The sequence below is a fragment of the Podarcis cretensis genome (assembly GCF_951804945.1).
Source record: "Podarcis cretensis genome assembly, chromosome: 1".
Lineage (NCBI taxonomy): Eukaryota > Metazoa > Chordata > Lepidosauria > Squamata > Lacertidae > Podarcis > Podarcis cretensis.
Genome location: NC_137170.1, coordinates 89,364,929 through 89,387,228, shown reverse-complemented (window position 1 = coordinate 89,387,228; position 22,300 = coordinate 89,364,929). Strand labels below are relative to the sequence as shown.

The 22,300-nt window shown below is 42.7% G+C and overlaps 1 long non-coding RNA gene across 1 annotated transcript; it reads left to right on the top strand.

Moving 5' to 3' along the window:
* The first annotated feature begins 1,775 nt into the window (after positions 1 to 1,775).
* On the top strand, positions 1,776 to 6,058 carry LOC307214454. The gene is made up of 3 exons (XR_013838108.1): positions 1,776 to 3,521; positions 3,605 to 4,486; positions 5,863 to 6,058. It is a non-coding gene; the product is annotated as an uncharacterized lncRNA (long non-coding RNA).
* The last annotated feature ends 16,242 nt before the right edge of the window (positions 6,059 to 22,300 follow it).

The following is a 22,300-nucleotide window of genomic DNA, read 5'->3' as shown; positions in this document are numbered from 1 at the left end:
TGCTGTAATCCAGTTCATCTCCAGCTTCAGTCACACGAGATTGTCAGTATAACGAAGAAACACACGGTAAAGATTGAAAACAGATTGTATGACCCCATGGGTCTTTTTGAACTATATGAAATTCTTCATGACCTGTAGTCAACTTTGGGGGTCAAATTCTTTAGCAGTGTTTGTGGGTCTTTCCGTTTTGCAGTCATTTGTTGCTGCTACTTGTGAAGAAGAAGAAGAAGAAGAAGAAGAAGAAGAAGAAGAAGAAGAGTAGTAGTAGTAGTAGTTTGGATTTGATATCCCGCCTTTCACTCCCCTTCAGGAGTCTCAAAGCAGCTAACATTCTCTTTTCCCTTCCTCCCCCACAACAAACACTCTGTGAGGTGAGTGGGGCTGAGAGACTTCAAAGAAGTGTGACTGGCCCAAGGTCACCCAGCAGCTGCATGTTAAGGAGCGGAGACGCGAACCCGGTTCCCCAGATTACGAGACTACCGCTCTTAACCACTACACCACACTGGCTCTCGCCAGTGACAGTAGTAAGAGGAGCATTCTTTATTTTCCAGTGGCAATTCTCTTTTTCCCAAACTACCTGTAGTCACAGCAGCATCATTCAAGGTTGATGGACAGGTGCTTCATTCCTTCTCGGGGGCGCCTAGTTAGTGACTGTGGCAAACAAATATGCTGCACTAGTTGACTCTTTTGTCTGACCAAGTCTGTTCTTCTTATATTCTTAGGCTCCTTAGAGCAAAGTTCCTGGTGCAGAAGCTCTTAGGATGAGCAGTTCCATGGTTGAGAACCACATGAGGGCCCATACTCCAGCAGAGGAACAATCTAAAAGAGCCACCAGGACCTGCTGCTGTGAGGATTTAGACTTGCTGGGGAAACTCAGGTCAATGGAGGCTGCCTTGATCATTGGCCCTCCAAAATAGTGGATAAGAGCATTGCACAATCTGCATATTGATAACTTTGTGAACAATCTTAAGGACAGAAAAAGAATTGTTTTAAGTCAGCAGTGGGGAAACTTTGGCCCTCTGGATGTTGCTGAACTGCAACTCCCACCAGCAAGGGCTGCTGGGAGTTGTAGTTCTGCAACATCTGGAGGGTCAAACAGTCTCCACATCTGTTTTAAGTTGATAAGAGATCAATTACTGTGTCTCACCCTTAGGGCACATCCACACCATACGTTTAAAGTCCTCTTACACCAATTTAACAGCCATGAATTCTTCTGAAGAAGCATGGGAAGGATAATTTGTTAAGGGTGCTGGGAATAGGTCTCCTAACTCCCAGCACCTATAGCAAACCACAGTTCCCATGATTATTTGAGGGAAGCAACGTCAGTTTAAAGTGGTATGATACTGCTTTAAATGTATAGTGTGGATGTGACCATCATCAAATTTCAAGCAACAGCCTGTAAGCTTAATGTCTGTGAGCACCAAGAGAAAAGGAAATGGGGAGAAAAGGGAGAAGGAACTGTTTTCTTTTTTTCTTTTTTCCTTCTTCCTTTCATCTTTGCCCACCAGTAAATAAAGGGGATAAGTGGAGGGTTGACTCAAGCACTTCACTTCCCCAAGACCCTCCCTTTCTCCTGCTTTCATCTGCAACCACCAAAACCCAAATGCAAGACACATGATCTGGGACAAAGGGAATCTATGATTCCCCAACGGCCTGCAAGTCAGCAGGGCAGGCTGCCCTTGCTTCAAAGCCATTGAGCTGTGAATGTCTTTAACATGTGACACTGCTTAAATTCTAAATGTTCCAGAATTTTGGCCTCTAGGCCATCATGAAACGTCAAAATGAACAACAGCATCTGGAGCTAGGGACTGGGAAAGTGGGGCAGGGCTCACTTTTCATGCCGCCCTAATTACTTTCGAAATGCGTCCTGTCGAAATCAAGTCGAATAAGGGAGGATAGAAAGAACTGGGTATGTTCACCTGGAAGAAAAGAGGATTAAGGGGAGACATAAGAGTGGCTATTCCAGATGTGAAGGGCTGGCCGGGTGGAAGATGGAATAAAACTTGTCCGCTGTTGGTCCAAGGGGGCAGGACTGCAGCCAAATGAGTGGAAATAGCAGGGAAGCAGATTTTGGGCATCTGAATTTATTAGGCATCTGCTGTTGTTTTTCAATGCTGCTGCTTGAATTGTTGCTGTTTTTGTCAAATGTTTGGTATTTTAGGCTGCATAAGGCAGTCCTATGCCTGCTTACATGAGAAGAAGCCCCATTGGAATCATCAGGACTTACATTTGAGAAATCAAGTATAGACTCAGGCTGGAGAAGTCTCCAACAATCATGTTAAGGCTTTTGACAAAGGAAACACTGTCGGGAAAGGTTTATCCAACATTGCTCATGAGTTGTATTGATGTTCCTTTCTCCATGAATTGATTGTATTTACTATTGTACCATATTGCATTCAGCCTCCTTATATAACAGTCATATTCACTTCCAGATGAACTATTTCTGTAACAGCTATCTCCATACCGTGAAAGTGAGTTTTCAAAAACAATGGTATGAGCTCTAGATGTTGTGGTTTGTACTGAACAAATTCTACATGAAATCATTTTTCCTATGGTTCCATATATTTCTAATATATCATCCCCACACTCTCTTTTCTGGTGGAGAATCTGAATTCTTAAACTTTCCTCTGTAGGGGAAGCATTCTGAGCCTTGATGTCCATCTCTATACCCACTTGAATAGCTGATGTCTTTATGAAGCATCTGCTCTTATTAAGCCCCAGAACAACAATTCATAAAAATCTAGCTTCAATTTTTTTATGTGGATGGATATTTCAGCTTGCATTGTACATAATTATTTCTTATGCCAAATAAAAGTGAAAAACTGCATGTTTTGACAGTTTCACCATCTTTCACACTGATTACAATATTGATTTTCCTGAGATGATTTGGGTATCCCCATCTTTGGCAACAAAAACTAATCTGCTGTAAATAATTGCAGTTTGTCGGGCCAAGCTGATGAAATATCTTAATGGGAAGAAATGTGAATGGGTGCGACATTTCTGAGTGCTGGAGATCCAGTGAATTGAAAAATGAGTTACGCCTGATGGGTTTAGTGGAGTTCCTGTTGAGCAATTATATTCCATAAGGGTCCTTCATTGTACAATGTGCTATCAATTTTCACTTTATACAGTAGAGGGGATAATGGCTTCAGGTGCAGACTATGAGTTGGTTAGGTTCTCTCTCTTTTCGGCTGGGGAATAGAACAGTGATTGTTTAACATCTGACTTTTCTCACATAGTTCTCACATTTAGATTTAGTGCTGCATTTTGCATGCATCATAGACATGATCTGGGTTTTCATTCTCAATGACAGGAACGTAGCTTATCTCTAAAAACTAACAACCCATGGATACTAAAGAGCTGTCGTCAAATGGAACATACTTTTTGAAACCCTCCACAGGCCATTTTTAGGTATTACGATTCTGCAGAACTCTAAACTATTCCGCAGATGTATGTTTGTAAGAAGACTGCCTCTTTCCAAAAAAAGCCCAAGTTGCATACTCAATGCAGCATGCAGAATGGTTTAAAAGTAATAACAATAATAATAATTTTTATTTATACCCCGCCCTCCCCAGCCAAGGCCGGGCTCAGGGTGGCTAACAAGCAATAATAAAAACAAGTTGAATGATGGTTAATTGTGTGCTTTCACATTATCCCACATTCTACAAGTTAAAACAAATCTAAAATATAAAAGTGTGGTTGAATTCTAATTACATCAGTCACGGGGAAATAAAAAGAAGAAAGCATTTTAATTTCTTTTGTTTGGCCCACTTTAATGCACACACAAAGTTGGCCTAATCTACTGACATAACACACAGTTTGCCGACATCATGTGTGGAGGCTCCACTGGAATGGACATTTTATTGCTGTATTTCATGAAAGATGACATGTTGGTGCCAAACCAATCACTTGGTATGCCTTTCAAATCTTTTCCCATCCAGAAGGGCCCTGGATGGGTGCAGCAGTGGATGCCATGGTGTTGCTGCATCACTGCCCCCCATCTGACTGAGTTGCTGCAAGCATACTGGCATGGAGAAGAGTTAGGGGTGTGGCAGCAGTAGGGGTCTACACTTCAGCAACTCAGTTGAATGGAGGTCAGGTGAGCCGTGCAGCCCTGCCCTGCCCCACCACCTCTTCCTCAATACTGGAGGGAACGATCCCATCTATTTCATGGTTGGTGTGGCCTTGCTGAAGCAGTAGATAAAATTAAGACATTATAAAGTACACCAGTACTATACAATGGTAGCCTGCTACTCAAAAGGGGAAGATTAGTCAATCTTTGGTAGAAAATCCATGAATTCCTTTAGCCATGGCCTTGTCCAGTCTACTCACAGCTTGCCACAATATAGTTTGCACTGTGGAAAGACCATCTAGTTATGGGTCCAACATAACCTGGTCCTGTATTTCTGTCTGGATCCTTTCCATTCAGCCTAGTAAGGCAGAATCCAGTATGACTCCAGCTATGAAGGCTTTCCTGCTGCCGAAGGTAATGTATTTTATATGTTAGGGAAATGTCAATATGACTGTTTTAGTTTGCTAGCAAAATGCACTCTATTTATGTAATGTTTTCAATATATTTCTTACTACATCTGTCTTTTGCCTGTATATTGACTTGACTGTTTTTATGAGCCTCTTTGAGCATATTTGGAAAACTGTCAAATAAATAACCTTGATGATAACAATGATGAAATCTCCATCAAATTTCTAATATCCTCCCTTCCTATTCCACCTGTTGCCCCACTTTCTCCTCCCACCCCACAAAATGCCGTGTCATAGCTAGAACCTGAGGATCATCTAAAGATGGGCTTGGAAATGTTGTTGCATGTCACACCCTGCAAAGGCAAGTTTGCACTCACCAGTCCATAGCAACTGCAACAATTGCCCAGCCATAATTACTGGTCATGACAATCTCTTGACAGTCTAGTGACACTCACAACAACAGCATCTCACTCCTTTGTTTTACATTTTATTACATTTCCACCCTGTGGTGAGACATGCCTTCGCATCCACATTTTTCAAACAGAGGGCTGTTGAAAAGTGTCATTGAAATCAAAGATTGTGGGGCTATTTTGATTTGCTAATGAAACTTTTGTTTCTCCTTTCAAAAAACAAATGAGGGACATTGGAACATTTGGACTCAATCTGAGCTGTTCATCCGTCAACTGTAAGATTGCCGCTGAGCCCAATATATACTTGGAACTGGCTCCTCTGAATGAAACGAAGGAATGTGTCACTTTCCCTATTAGTAAGAAATGAAGTCCTCAAAGACGACCTGCATGGATAAATGATATGTGCAGCAGATGTTAAAACAGAGGGAGTGGGTAGAAACAAGCTGGCTCGCGCAAAACAAAACAAAAACACAACACAAAAATTAAAAACCTGTTTCTCTTTGACATTTTGCTCAGCTGCCTCCCAAATCTTCTAGGAAAAACATTTTTTTCTAATTTTGTTATTCTGGACTAATCTTAACTTGCTTTTATCTAAAATTATGTTCATTTTTAACATCTGCACATATTTTGGAAACTCTCGAATGCTGTTGCTTGGGGAAACTGAAATCACATTGAAAAACTCTTTGCAAGGCAGTGAAGAAGGAGCTTCTAAGGATCCTGAGTAGGGAGGATTTAATCCTCTGAAATAGAGGCAAACTGGCATGCTAATAAGGCAAACAGAGAAGGCATGGGATGGGGGAAAGGCACCCCAGAATAAGAGGATTATATGCCTAGAGGATGTCTGCGGTGGAATGGCTGTAGGGCTGGTCACTCTTAAAACGATGAAATAACTTTCCATCTTTGATTGCTTTATTCTGCTTCGGAGCCTTCAAATACACAGCTGACTTTATCCTCCCCCCATTTCCCTTTCCAGTGATGTCCACCCCATGGCAAATATTATGGGCTATGAATGATTCAACCTGCATTAATTCAGTGCAAAAGCAAGAGCTGCGAGTCAAACATACATTTCAAGTTGCTAGCCCTGGTTGTTTGAGTAATGCATTTCAAAATGTGTACATAATTATCTGCAAAATTAATTGTTGATAAAATAAAAGTTCTCTGCCCCTGCATGGCTTTCTTGAGTTTGATTTGTGGCTCCCAGACATTTAGAGTGTTTTTCAACTAAACAATTGTGTCGATGGAACAACTGTCTTTCTCCGCTCTAACTTGTATCCCTACATTTCCTAAATATTACTGCCATTCTTCATACTGCCAAAATCATCTCTCACACCCTACCCCCCAAAAAAATCCCCACCAAATGTTCAAAAACCATGTTGAATCAGAAGAAACAAAATGAACTACTGATTTGCATCCTTCAGGTTGGAGAGCAAGTAAAAGAGGGCTTTCTTGGTCCAGGTTAACATGTGATTTAATAAGGACTGGTACCTTGGAACACAGACTTCAGTTTCTTGCTCAGCACTTCGATTCTTGCCCAGCTCTACTATCCATGGGCTTGCATCCAGAGGCATGTACTAAGCCCTCTGTCTCAGTGAGCCAAACTCCCAAGCTGAAAAGCCCACACACATGGAATTTGTGAAACCAGCACTAAGGATTTCATGTCAAACTGACTCTTTTGCTTCCTTGTTTTCATCTCTGGATTGAAGCAGGCAATGTATGGTGGCCTGGGGGAAAGTCTGTAATAAGGAACGCTGCAGTTTTCAGATAAAATGCAATATAGTTAGATCTATTTGGAGCAGATCCTTTAGGGAAGCTCATCACCAATCTAGCCTCCAAAGAAGCTTTTGCAGCCCATTCATCAAATTCAGAATTGCTTCTGGTACAGGAACGGTTGAGGAGGGGGAGGAATTGGGCTGTATTTCATCAGTGGTATGCCTCCTGCTGGTTCATATAGGCCCTGACTGGTGCTTGACTCTCTTGACCATTGATGCTGAGCCTGGAAGCACTCATAAAGGTCACTCATGCTCCCAGAATCTTATTGACTAAAAATATATATGAAAAGATAGAGTAGCCAAGGAATGAGGAGAAGGCTTCAGACACTTCCTGCCTAAGGGGCTATTTGCTGGAACGTTCTGCCAAGAAATGCATTGGGGGAAGCAGATGTTAGTGTCCAAGTGCAGATGTGAGCATCCAAGATCAAGGCCAAGATACAGACGTTTAAAAACTTGGCCAAACACCGGACAACAGATCAGCTTCTGGAACATTTGATCAAAGATTTCAGTCCTCAAAACACATGCCCTTTAGTACTCTCCTTGAAGTGCCTTTGTAGGCTGCGGGGTTTTTATCCGACTGTTCCAGAATAAATTGGTTGAGGATTGTAGCCAAAGGCATTTAAACAATGTGGCTTTGAAAGCAAACACACAGTTAATTATGTAATGGGGGCGGGGTCTGATTCTCAGATAAGAAGTAATCAGTCTAACTGCCTTTTGTTAACTTGTTTCCATAAGGAATTGTGTGCAGGGTGGTGGTAGATTGTAACTCTAGGTGCTTGTATGGATTTTAAAAAGTACTACTGTGCATATAGTTTTTTACAGTATGTAGAGAAAAGCAGTGATGAATTATTACTTGGAGCCAGGATGTGGACTATGGACTGGTCTGGACCTCTAAGAATTAAGCTTTTTCCATCCTGTATTGTGGTATAAATATCATACTTGATCCAAGACGTCTACACTCTTAATCCATCCACCCCTTGGGCAATATGAATTCTTTCATATTTCTCAGTGCATACAGTTTGGAGGCCACATAATTGTTCAGATCTATTGAGCCTCAGAACTATGCAGTGTGAGTTTAATAAAATGGCACTGGGCTGTCTGTCGTTGTGGTTTGAAGTGGAACCTCGCTATCTAACAGTGAGGAAATGAAGCATTAAGGAGGAAATCCAGGCACTGCGGTGAATGTGTGAAAGACATCACTCAGGGAAGTGGCTCGTCTAGCAGACAGGAGGGATGTGTGCAAAGACATGAAGGAAAATAATTGAAAGCAAATCTAGGCTTTTAAATATCAGAACAGAGGAAGAGCCTGCTGGATCGGGCTGGTCACCCATGAAGTCCAGCATCATGTTCACACAGTGGCCAACCAGATGCCTGTGGGAAGGAAGCAAGCAGGACTCTGCCTTCCTGATTCTCGGCAACTGCTGAAAGGAATAGTGCCTCTGACAGTGCAGGTGGGACAGGGTCATTACGGTTAGTAGCCCTGCTACCCTTGTATTCCATGAATTTATCTAATCCCCTTTTAAAGCCTTCAAGTTGGTGACCATCACTACCTCCTGTAGGTTCCATAGTTTAGCTATGCACTGTGTGAGTTCCATAGTTTAGCTATGCACTGTGTGAAGAAGTGCTTACTTTTATCTGTGCTTAATCTTCCCTCATCCAGCTTCATTGGTTGTCCATGAGTTCTACTGATAGAAGAAAGGGAGGAAAAAACTTTTCTCTATCCACTTCCTTCATGCCATGAAAAATTTTATAAGCTTCTGCCATGTTGCCTCCTAGGGATCACCCACATTTACCTTTTGCCTTGTGCTTTCTATGCGCAGATCTGCAGTTTAAAGCTTTGTGTCAGAGCACACATTTTCTGCTCCACTGCTTTCCTCAGGAAAAATCTGCTCTTTAATGCTGAATTGGAACAAAGAGTGTAACCGCAAAGTACAGTGGTACCTCGGAACTTGTATGGCTCCGTTCTCAAACGTTCTGGCTCCTGAACAGCAAAAACCCAGAAGTAAGTGCTCCGGTTTTTGAATGTTCCTCAGAACGTGAACATCTGATGCGCCTTCTGCTGTACAAAAACCTAGCTGTCGGCCAATCGGAAGCTGTGCCTTGGAACTTGAATGTTTTGGAAGTCGAACGGTCTTCTGGAATGGATTACATTTGAGTTCCTCTGGCAAAACGTTTCATGCCAGTAGGACATTATTGCAAAAAGAGAATGCAAAAGCAAATTGCTGGCAACTCTGTTGATGGAATCTGTTGTGAAGAAGAAGAAGAGTTTGGATTTGATATCCCGCCTTTCACTCCCTTTAAGGAGTCTCAAAGCGGCTAACATTCTCCTTTCCCTTCCTCCCCCACAACAAACACTCTGTGAGGTGAGTGGGGCTGAGAGACTTCAAAGAAGTGTGACTGGCCCAAGGTCACCCAGCAGCTGCATGTGGAGGAGCGGAGACGCGAACCCGGTTCCCCAGATTAGGAGACTACCACTCTTAACCACTACACCACAGCTGTTCTGCTAGTTTCCACTACCACAACTGTTGCACTGGATTCCTTCGCTGCATGGTATTAAAACTCACCCAAGAGATCTTGTACTAGCAGACAGAGAGTTCTGGATACAGATGCTGAACATTTCTTTCCTCCCCTGCCTCCAGAGGGTGCTCCAGAGATGTGCAACATCATAAATGCAATTATTAAATTGACGGAAATGTTTTGCCACAGCTACTACAACTACTATGCAGGAGCCAAATGCCTTGGTGAAGAAAAATGTCTTCAGTTCCTGTCGAAATAGCAATAATGCTGAAGCAGGCTTCCCTGGGGAGAGAGGAAAAGGCCCTTTCCCAGGTCACCACAAACTGGTCCACACCCGCTGACAACCCAATGAACAAGGCATTCCTGCATGTCTTAAAACACACGTACTGTGAACAAAGCTGGTCATCGATTTATTATTAACGTTTATTACTACTATTGTTACTATAATTTATTACCTGCTCTTCATCCTAAAGTCCTAAGATGGGTTACAACAATTAAAACACAATATTTGAAACATCTTGAAACATCTTACAATAACTGAAATAAGGCGGATCCTGAAAATTTACATCTCAGGTGTCAAAAGCCAAAGTAAATAGATGTGTCTTCAGCATTCACCAAAAACTGTAGAATGATGATTTCAGATGCACTTGTGTGGGGAGCAATTTCCACAACCAAGGGGCTGCCACAGAGAATTTCCTCTCCTGAGATATTGCACCTTTCACCCTAAGGTCACAGATTTGGTTTCAAGATCAGATAGTGCAATGAAATACAATCAGTAAACACACAATTAAATTACTGAAACATTTATGCCTAGTATCAACAATCTCCATCATATTATATTTAATCTCTGGTGCACATTATAATTATAATTAACATCTGCTTCTACTGCCTGAAGGCCCAGTGAAATAAAAATGTATTCAGCTGTTGTCAGAATGGATTCAGCATGGGAACCTGCCTGGTTTTGGGGTCGGGTGGTGGTGGGCTCATGCCGGGACTATGCATACCAGGAATTCAATCTTTGAAACTTGTGACATGAATTGATCTATACTTTGGTCACATTCACATCTTCCATGATACATCACCACTACGATACCACTTTAAAAAGCCATGGCTTCCCCCAAAGAATTATGGGAGCTCTACTTTGTTAAGAGTGCTGAGAGTTAAGAGACCCCTATTCCCCACACAGAGCTAGTTGCCAGGTTATTGGTGAAGACGGCAATATCCCAAGTGAGACAGGAATGGAAGAAATTCATTCAGCTTGGAGTTCACAGTGTTTGGGGGAACAACTTTTCAGCAGTAATTCACTATCTTATTCCTTGTAGGCATGCAACAAACACTTCACAATATTGACACTATAGGTTGCTACTTCAACACTTGGTCTGCTAAACCTTAACAAAAACTCTGGGACAGAGTTATGGGGTTTGAGCTAGGAGTAGTGGTGTGAACTGAGCCTGGATCCTAGGTGAGCCTTCCCAGTACCAATTCAGGCACACAGAACAGGAAGGTGATCAATGTCTCTGAGGTGGTGGTCCCTGCCTGTTTGAAGGAGGCAGTGGTAAAACCACTCCTTAAGAAACCTTCCATCGATTCAGAAAACCTAACTAACTACCGGCCAGTTGCTAATCTCCCTAACCTGAGCAAGGTGCTGAAGTGAGTGGTCACAGACCAGATCCAGGCGCTTTTGGAAGAAACTGATTTTCTGGATCCATTTCAATAGGGGTTTAAGCCCGGTTTGGGCACAGAAACTGCTTTGGTCACCCTGTATGATGACCTCTGTCAAGAGAGAGATAAGGGAAACATGTCCCTGTTAATTCATCAGCTTTCGATACCATCAACCATGGTATCCTTCCGGAGTGACTGTCCAAACTAGGGGTGGGTGGCACCGCTTTGCAGTGGTTCCAGTCCTACTTGGATGGTCGTTCCCAGAGGGTGTTGCTTGGGGAATGCTTTTCAGCCCTGTGGAACCTTCAATGTGGGGTTCCACAGGCTTCAATCCTATCCCCTATGCTGTTTAACATCTACATGAAAGTACTGGGTGGGGTTATCTGGAGGTTTGGAGTATGTTGTCAGCAGTATGCTGATGACACTCAGCTCTCTTTCTCCTTTACATCTGCAGGTGAGGCAGTGGATGTGCTGGACTTCCACTGCCTCAGTAATGGACTGAGTGAGAGCCAACAAACTGAAACTCCATCCAGATAAGACTGAGGCACTGTTAGTGGGTGACCAGATGGGTGGGAGATCACCTCCTCTTGATGGGGTTACCCTTCCTTTGAAGGAGCAGGTTCATAGCTTGGGGGTATTCCTGGATCCTTTGCTGTTGCTCAAGGCTCAGGTGGCCTCAGTGGTCTGGAGTGCCTTCCTTCAACTTCGGCTGGTGACCTAGCTACACCCCTATCTTGACAGGGATAGCCTAACTACTGTTGTCTAACTAACTCTGGTAACCTCAAGATTAGATTACTGCAATGTATTATATGTAGGGCTGCCTCTGAAGACAGTTCAGAAACTTCAGCTAGTGCAGAATTCAGTGGCCAGATTGCTCACAAGATTGCTCTCAAGACAGTTTGAACATACTACACCGATCCTGGTCCAACTGCACTGGCTATCAATTAGTTTCCGGGCCCAATTCAAAGTGGTGGTTTTGACCTATTAAGGCTTCAGTGTCTCAGGACCAACCTCAAGGACTGCCTCTTTCCATATGAACCTATCCAGACTCTGAGATCATCTACTGAGGCTTTTCTTCATGTGTCTCCTCCTTGAGAGGTCCAGAGGGTGGCAACACAAGAATGGGCCTTCTCTGCAGTTGCTCCCTTTAGGCACAATAAAAAAATCCTATGCCCTTTAAAATGTTTTTCTGGGGGAGTGTTAGTGAGTTGTTTTTATTTTGATTATGTATTTTGTGGTTTGCCTTGGTTGGTCTCCAACTGCCCCATTCAAGATTTAACCACGCAATGGGATGCAGTTGCTCTTAACCTAGACCTGGTTCTAAACCTGGTCCTGTCAGTAACCTTCAAAGAAAATGTGACCATGACTGACTTTCCTAACGATCAATTAGCCTGGAAGTGTGGGACCTCATGTTTCAAGCTAAATATGGTCCTCCAATGCTCTCTTTCTGCCCCTTGAGTCTTCCTCTTCAGTGTCCATGCTTCACAATTCACAATCCCCTTTGAGTAAGGGTTGTTTTTGTCCCCAAGGCCCTAAAATTATGTAACGCCAAAATGTTGGCACAGCTCCTTTATGGATCCTTTTTGGGCCCACCATCCTCTTCTTTCACTCCCCTCAAGAGAGTCCAATCTACGGTAAATTTCTCAGAGTCCTTTTACAAGTCCCCAAATGTGTTTCAAATGCATGGGTCAGATTAGAAACGGGGATGATGAGAATCGAGGCTCATATTAGCTTAACATCAATCTATAAGTGGTTGACACTGAAATTGTCCCCCAAGGTATAGCTCCATTGATTCTTTGTGATTGGTTCCAGTCTGGCTGGCAGATAGCAGTTCTGAACTCTCTGCAGAAATTGGGCCTTGCTCCTCAAGCCATCCTAAATTTGGGATTGGATCAAGCAAGATCCGTGGTCAGGCAAATAATTATGGACATAGAGAGACAACAGGACTGCTTGAGGTCCCCTGATTACATAATTGAAGAACATGATAGATATGTTGCTGTCCCGCAGCATACCTCCATTTCCTCATATCCAGAAATGCAAGAAGGGCCTTTAGTCTTGCCAGAAGTTCAGCTCTGCCCTCGCCAGTTCTGAAAGGATCTTTTGGAAAAGTCCCGTACACTCAGAGACTTTGCACCTGCCCATTAGGGGAAATAGGAAGCCCTGAACACTTATTTTTTAGATATCCTTTTTACGATGAGGCACGTAGAGATACCATCGACCCCCATCTGGTGAGGCTTGCTGACCCTCCAGACAAGACTAAACTCAATTTTCTCCTCTTAGACAGAAATCACAAGATGACCCAGATGGTCGCCAGATTCTGCGCACAGCTTTGTAGACGTAGAACACCCCCTGGAACAAATAGATCGCTAGGAAAACTGCCGTAGCCTGCCTCCTGGGTGTCCCAGGGGCAATCTGTATATTAGTTTAACCTTAGGTCTTTTTGTGTTCATGTGACTATTTTAATTTTAATCTATAAGCTGTTATTATATATTGTTTAAAATGTCTATTTCACTCTTGTGAAAGTAGTCTCAGCTGTGCTTCTTGAACTGGTCTTTGACCATAATAATAAATTATTATTATTATTAATCCTTTGTGAGTGTTTTTGGCTGCCTAGAATGTGTCCTTGAACTACATCTCTTGCTTGTCTGGATGGAGATGGAGAGTTGCTTGGAGGCATGGGCCTAACCAGGGGGTGCAGGTGGGCAGCTGTTCCCCCAATCAAGTAAGTAAATAATAAATAAATAAATAAATAAATAAATAGACAGACAGATATACTTAACTAACTGACCAATTGTGTTGCAAATAACTCAGTTCTGCCCCCCCCCCAATAATGCCTGCCCCCCTAAAAGAAATCCTGGCTATGCCCATGCTTGGAGGAGGTTAGAAGCCCCTCTGGAATGTCGCCTACTGCACAACTGCTGCTCCATCAACTTTTGCCTCTGACCCCACCTACCACTGGCATGTGGACCCCATAAATTTGCTTATGTTGGAATGTGGCCCTCTCACACAAAATGGTTCCCTATTCTTAGGCTAACCAACTCATTAACAAGTTAACCATCCCTGGTGGGACTAAGTAGGATAGCAATGTTGTATCCTATACAAATTAGCTTTAATGTCACAATTGATTTCACAAGTGAGCTGATACCTCTAGTGTAAATGGGGTCATTATTATTCCTTAGATGCTGAAGTTAGTGTACATAAATACTGAACTGTTACAATTGATTATTTTGCCAAACAATGGGAGCTGAAAAGGCAAGAATCCGCAATGAAATTAAGCTATAGCCCACATTCACATCTCTAAGACATGATGCACACTATCAATGCTGTGGAGTGGTGAGGATTACTGTATGGGATTACTATTTGATTGGGTTTGTTGTGCATCAAAAGTGCAGATCATCAAATCTGCCTTTGGGAAATTTGTGATGTGATTTTAGGAAGAGCTGCAACGTCTCTATTCAGAGCTAGTATAGTATTTGCTTACCAACATAATAGCACTTGGGACTTTTTCATTTAGAGAAAAGGGAAGAGGTGACGTGATATAAGTTTATAAAATTATGCATGGCATGAAGAAAGTGGGTAAAGGAAAGTTTCCTTCCCTCTGTTTTAACACTAAAACTAAGGGACATCTGGGGAAGCCGAATGTTGGAAGATTCAAGACAGACAAAAGAAAGTGCTTCTTCTCGCAGCATATGGCTAAATGTTGGAACTTATTCCTGCAGGAGGCTGTGGTTGCCACCAACTTGGGTGGCTTTAAAAGAGGATAAGACAATGAGATGGATGATAAGCCTATAAATAACTACTAGTCATGGTGGCCAGAGGCAGTATGCTTCCGAAGGCCAGTTGCTGGATACTGCTGGATACTGAGTGGAGAGTGCTCTTCTGCTCAGGTCATTCTTGAGGATGTCTTAGAGGTATCTAGTTGGCCACTGTAAGAGTGGGATGCTGGACTAGATGGGCTAATAATAATAATAATAATAATAATAATAATAATTTATTTGTACCCCGCCCATCTGGCTGGGTTTCCCCAGTCACTCTGGGCGGTTTCCATAGAAACCAAAAATACATGGCCTGATCCAATATGTTTTTCTTATGTTACTATGTTTTTAATAACAGTATATCAAGGGTGGGGACTCTGTGGCCTTCCAGTTGTGGTTGGATTACCACTCCCATCATCCCTGGACCCTGACCATTAAGTATGCTAGCTGGGACTGATAGATGTTGGAGTCCAGGGACATCTAGAGTAGGCATGGAGAGAGAGAGAAAATACTCAGTTCACATTTTTATGAGCTGAAACTACCTAGCTCACACTTCCAGGACCAATATGCAAGCTGAAACACAGCCAGCCTTCAAAATGTTGTGGAGCTGGTTTGCAAGGAAATAAAAATGTCTGCCCATTTACACTAACAACAACCTTCTGAGCATCACGTACTAGGGGCTAGAGGCAAAAGTAGGCAGAGCAACAAATGTGAATTTTACTTTTCACACACTTGCACACTGCTTCTATCCTCTATCCAAGACAAGTCAGATATGTTATAAGAGTTCAATGACACATGCCAGTCAGGCAAAAATGCTTGGAGTGCAATGCAGAGCTGGAGATGGGTGTGGTCTTGGAAGAGAGGGACACATTTGTCCCTAGGCCTGTGCTTCTTACACTCCTTCTTTCCACAATGGAAATCTTGCATTAAATTTCCGGAGGCTCTGTTCCTTTTTAAAATACCCCACTTGTCTGCATTATCTCTTCAAATATCCTTTCCCTCCCCCCACCTCCAGGCCTTCAGCAATCCCCCTTTCAGCTTGTAGAGCAATGGATCATGCAAAGGTCTGAGTATAAATTTTGCTCCTTGCAGACAGAGCAAGGAAATGCTTGAGTCTTCCCAGGGAGTGGTGATTTTTCCTCAGGGCATCTTTTCCCATGATGCAAAATTGAATTTGTTCAAAATTTCCAACCATGGAAGCAAGAAGATTTCCCAACTGAAAACATGAGAAGCTTTCCATGAAATGCCAGATTGTGTGATACGAACCATCAACAGCCCTCCCTCTAGCCACAGCTGCTTCCATTTAGTCATAGTGCAAGTGAAGAGACAGTCAAATAGCTCACATTCACTGGAACATCATCTCTCACAATAGCACGTGTTTACTGAAGCTGGAGCTACATCAAACCCCTGTGTATTGCATGGAAAGCAATTACCCACTGGAAAATGGTGGTGGCATGAAAGAACCTGCGGATAGCTCTTGTCCTTCACAGAGTTGATATGGGTTGCCACTGAGGACTCAAGCCACCATGCTGCTGCTGCTCTGGTTGTTATTGTTCAGAATTGGCTCAGAATATTCAAAAGCAGCAAGAGAATAAAATCCTCTGCCAAGATAGACTTTTGCATGGTATATCAACACGGTTATGACCAGGACTGAGTCAAAACAGATTCCCAACTTCACAAGCAATTAAAAGGGCACTCCATTTCCAGCACTTTTGGAGGAGAGCCAGCAAACATCTCCACCAAGGAGGTGTCAGCAGCAGTGGCAATAGTAGCCTTGCTCCCCTTCTCCCCCAATTTGTCTGGGTACCAGGTAGCTGGCCTGGCAGCAGCTGTGGTTACAATGGCAGTGACACTCCTCTTCCTTCTCTGCCTCTTTCTCCATCTTAGAGCTCTTTGAGAGTGTCAACAAGCTTATAGATAAAAGGTGATCCAGTTGACACCTCACTAAAGATTCCTCAGTAAGCTTAGTAATCATAAAATAAGGGTTGAGGTTCTCTTGTGGATCAAGAATTGATTAAGCAGCAGGAAGTAAAGAGTAGGAACAAATGGGAAGTTCTTCAGATGAAGTCATGTAGAAAGTGGAGTCCCATAAGATCAAAGTTGGGACCTGTACTTCTTAACTTGCTCATAGGGTGGACAGTGAGGTAGCCAATTTTACTACTGATACTAAACTATTTAGGGTGGCTGAAACAAAAAGGGATTGTGAAGAGCTCAAAGACAATCCCTCCAAACTGAGTGAATGGACAAGAAAATGGCAAATGCAATTCAGTGCAAATAAATATAAACGTGATGCATACTGGGGCAAAAAATATGTGAATTTCACATATATGCTCATGGGGTCTGATATCGGGCTTTAAAGAAATGTGTATTGGTAGACGTTTATAAAACCATGCATCGTATAGAGTGGATAGATAGAAGTTTGTTCCTCTCATAGAACTCATGGGCATCTGAATTCAGGATAGACAGAACAAAGTCCTTCTTCGTGCAGGAGATTATGGAACTCGCTCCTGTAGGAGGCAGTAATGACCACTAACTTGCATGTTTTTAAGTGGTATGATACTGCTTTAGATGTATAGTGCAGATGGGGCCATAGAAATCTAATTTAGGTGTCATGTGTGATTATCATGTGTTGTGAAGTTTAGAAGGCACATGTTAAGAAGCTGCAGCAGCCAATCATTGACTCTCAGATGGGGGAAATCTATGTGTGGTGGACTGCAGGACATAGCATTGTCCTGTGCAACTACCTGCACATTTTTTCCCTTTTTGCATTTTTTCATGCATTGGGTTTTTTCCCCTCTGTGTAGGCAATATGTAACATGTGAAGCATCCTTCTGAAGATAGTATAATCCATCATTGCCTTCCAGCACCAATAGCCAGATCTTCCCCTTCCTTCTTCTCTCCAAGCCTTAGTCTAATGGTCTAGCAGAAAGGTTCCATACGGAACAGTTTCCCAAGATGTTCAGAGAAGCATTAGATAGCCCAGTAAAGGAACACCCTGTGAAGCAATTACGTATGCTTATGTCAAGCCAGAAGCAGCTGGATGGTGACTTTATGAATGGCACATAAATAACTCAGTGCTGGTGACAGAAACAGACTCCAGAGGGGTCCTGCATTATCTCTCAAGCGAATCTCTCACAGTTACAGGGACATACTAATTTGGAGGACGTATGTTCAGTACAACTATGAGATGCGAAACAGATTCGGCTTGGGACCAGCTGGTAGCCAGGCAAAACATAATTGCAATGTTCTGAAGTTCTTGAGGTTTCAGTCAGAATATGACTATAGCAAATTCTACAGGCACATTGACATGCTGGAAATGTTTTTAAAAAGTGACCCACTAGAATTGTGTCAAAAAATTATCCTCTTTTATTTTTCATTCTAATCACTCCCCATCAACAAATGGGAAAAGAAATTGTATTCAAATATTATCAAAGGGGAGAGAAAAAATCAGAAAAATTATCAAGGGTGTGAGGAATTGCAGGATTTGCATTGCACTTAGCTAACTTCCAAGGTGTCTTTGTGAGTGCAAGGTTGTTGTTTCTTAGTGTGCAGCTGGACACCACATATCAATCTGGGGAGAAATGTGCAGTTAGAAAGCTAATAAATAGGGGAAATTAGATGCAGTAGATCATGCATAGGCAAACTAAGGCCCGGGGGCCAGATCCGGCTCAATCATCTTCTAAATCTGGCCTGCGGACGGTCTGGGAATCAGTGTGTTTTTACATGAGTAGAATGTGTGCTTTTATTTAAAATGCATCTCTGGGTTATTTGTGGGGCATATGAATTTGTTGATCCCCCCCCAAAAAAAAAATATAGTCTGACCTCCCACATGGTCTGAGGGACAGTGGACCGGCCCCCTGCTGAAAATGTTTGCTGACCCCTGCATTAGATGCACATGTTTATTGAGCACTTACATGGCAAGCAATGTCAGGAACAGCATGCACATGAATTACCGTATTTTTCACTCTATAAGACGCACCAGACCACAAGAGGCACCTAGTTTTTGGAGGAGGAAAACAAGAGGAAAAAAAATATTCTGAATCCCAGAAGCCAGAACAGCAAGAGGGATCGCTGCACAGTGATAGCTGTGATAGCTGCGCAGCTATCTGGGGTAGCTGTGCAGCCTGCATTCGCTCCATAAGACGCACACACATTTCCCCTTACTTTTTAGGAGGGGAAAAGTGAGTCTTATAAAGCAAAAAATGCGGTATATAAGGGACGAATGTGCTTGCTTTCCATACCCCCTCCCCACCTTAAACTGCCCAAACCATATTAAGAAACCTTCTTCTTTTGGGCTAGAACCTCCTCTTCTGTACCTTTAAGTCTTCTTCCCCCACAAAAATCTGCTTGGAAATTTGCCTTTAAATAGTATTTTTTTTTAAAAAAAAAATGCATGTTCTCTCACAATATCCATCTCTGAATGTATCTTCTCTCATTGCTAAGCTACTTTCATGCTGTTAAACTGCTGATAGTTGAAACATTCAAAATCCAGTGACTGTTACCATCTGGTTCAAGAGGTGCAAAAATGGCTGGTGCACTTTGGAATCTGCAAGTATTGTATTCTTTAAGCCACCCTCCCTCTAATATAAAACCATTAAATCCTTTATTGTGTATTCTGTTGTGTGCTGAAGAGGAGGAGGAGGAGGAGGAGGAGGAGGAGGAGGAATCTTTTCTTAGCTTACTATCTTCCTAGGTCCCATAGCATTAGGTCCTTTATAGATATCTGGGGCTCAGGTCAAAAAAGCATTTCCCCTGTTGTTGAGCTCCTAGCAGTCACTGAACCAAGCTAGTATTAATTCAGCAGAGAGAAACATGTGAGGAGAAAGGGGAGCAGAGCTTCTCTTTGGAAATTCTGATTCCGAGGAACCTCCTAGGAAATGCTCAGCAGGAAACATAATCTCACCTTGGAGGCAAAAGGGAAGGAACTGAGAGAACAAGCTGCAAAGGCCCCGAGCGCTGATGCTGGAAGATCACAGCAGCCCATGAACACGGAGGACAGCTAAGAGGCGAATGCCCAGGAGAAAGAGAGGCAAGGAACAAGGGTGTTAATGAAGAAAGCAGCAAAGAAAATATGAAATGAAATGTTAAGAGTCGGGGGGGGTGTCATTCAGCCCTTTGCTTGGCAGGACAAAAAGTATTTCACCAGAGTCTCGAGTTGCAGCTGCACAGAGCAGGTGCAAGGCAGACAAGAGCCTGCACTGAAGCCGAAGGCAGGAAGGAAATTGAATTTTCCCAAGTTCCCAAACAGAGAGAGAGAGGCAGAGCGAGAGAGAGAAGAGATTGGCTGGGAAGCAAAAGGAGAGCTAGGCAGTGTCATTTTCTGCTTCAAGTACTTGATGGGCAGATGAAAGATGGATTGCCTCCTGGGCCTGTGGGATTTGTCATCTGTCAAAGGAGAAAGAAATAAGTTAAACAAAATCACACACACCCTTTTCTAATGCCCATGGGTCACAGTGTCTTGTGGGGCATGCAGTGAGCTAGAATGTTCCTCACTGATTTCTTGAGCTACTGCTAATGCATATCTCTCTCTCTCTCTCTCTCTCTCTCTCTCTCTCTCTCTCTCATCTGGAGGAGGATCCAAACTGCTGGAAATGGAACAGCAGAGAAGAGAAATATGACTATCTGAAAATGGTAGCAACATAAGATGGAGGGGAATTTTCTCCCTGGTGCATTTTAGTAAAAAAAAATGACATGTCTGGCTAAATCAGTGGTGGGGAACCTGTGGCACTCCATGTGCTCCTGAACCACAGCTCACACCATCCCAGAGCATCAGCCATGCTGCCTGGGTCTAATGGGAAGATATGGAGTCCAGCAACATTTGGAGGGCCACAGGCTTAAGGAACATTAGACTTTTCCCCCTGTACACTCTATGTCTGGAGATTAGCCATGAAACTGAATTTCCCACCGAGGTTAATTTTATATAAAACTTTCCACAAATGGCATCTTCAAATTCATCCTATTCACCAGCAGAGAAATTGTGGAGGACCCATACACAAAAATTTGTCCATGGTAAGGAGAAATATTCCAACAGTTTATGGCAGTGCCACAGGTAGGTAATTTTAAGACATTGGACTTAATGGGTTTATCAGGGTAGGGTGGGTTTTCTTTAAACAGTTTATATGTATTGCTTCAGCTGTGAAATACACAATGAGCTTTTCACTACCACCACTATTTTCATATTTTACAACTGTCACTAACAGTTAGAGTAAACAACAAGAATAATTTTGGCAACTATGATAATGAAGGAAATTAAAACTAAGATTTATTCAGAGTAGATCCATTTAAATTTATGACTGAGTCACCTAGGTTCATTAATTTACTCAGATCTACTCTGAGTAAAATTGAAATTAAGATTCATGACTAAGGGTCTGTCTGAACTTACAATTTAAAGTGTGGCCCTTGCTGTTTGAGTCAACATTTTAAGACTACTAACCACCCAGTTTATTTTTTAAATGAAAATGTCATATAAACTGGCATCCTACCATGTTTTTAGCTATGTCTATTTTAGCTGTACTAGATGACCCATGTGATCCCTTCCAAAATGCTATGATTCTTTGAGCGGAACAGGTGGAATATAAATATAATAATTTTAAAAAACTGTGTTTCTGCAACCATAGACATAGATTTTCTAATGGAAAACCTGGCTGCTTCAAGAGTGGTGATTATGAGCAGGGCTTAAGCCAAACTTCCTTCCCCAGCTTTGGACATTATCCCTTCACCTTTTTCATTCCATTCCCATTCAATGCAATGGAAGCCATTGCATCAATGGGTCCAGAATAAATATGTTCATGGGCAAAAAAGCAAGGAGGGTTGAAAGAGTCTCACCCCATGGATTGTCCCTGTGAGGGCTTCTGCCCTTAGATGTTGTTCGCTTCCAGCCTGGAATTCTTTAAGAACCAGATAAGAATGTATGGGTCTGCATAGCTTGCCCCTCAGACTCCCCCCCCCCCAAGTTTGGATCAAGAGAACTTTATTGGAATCTGTAATGGCTGCCGTTCAAGGCTGAAGGAGAGACAGAATGAATTTGGGATTGTTGCTGGGTGAATATTGTATTATACAAATACTGTGTCTAGCTAGATTCTTCTTCTTTTCTTTTTTTCTTTTACTAATCAGCAAAATGACCTAATAAGTTCTTCTAACTAAAAAGCCTTTAAAAGTGCTTGCTTGCGTCTCAGATGTTAGAAATCGCCCATTCCTTCCTTCCTCTCCCCGCAGATAATAATTTCCTTTCTAAACCCCAAACCCTATCTGTGGGAATTAGGGTGGTCTCAGCCCTATGTTTGCCAAGATAGCAGGGGAGCAACTGCAAGGGAGGATCAGTGGGCGTGGGTGTGCTTAAGAGGACAGCTGTGCTATAGATGTGGTTCCCAATGCATTTTGATAAAACTCCTTAGCAAGGGAAATATTTCATGCTTCTTGGTGAAAAGTGCTTGGGATAACTTTTCTACTATTGCTCATCCAGCTTTCCAGGGTGGAACATTTTCAAGGGTCATACACCCTCTCCTTTCTCCCCTCCAAGAGTCTCCACCCCCCATATTAGCATGATGAGGGTTAGGAGCCCTGGATCTCTCTTCAGCTCCCTCGACCATCCAGCTTTTCAAAGACTGCTCTTTGCTATTTTCCATTGATATTCATCATTTCATTCTTGCATTTAGCAGGCCTTCTAATACAGTGGTACCTCGGGTTACAAACACCTTGGGTTACAGAC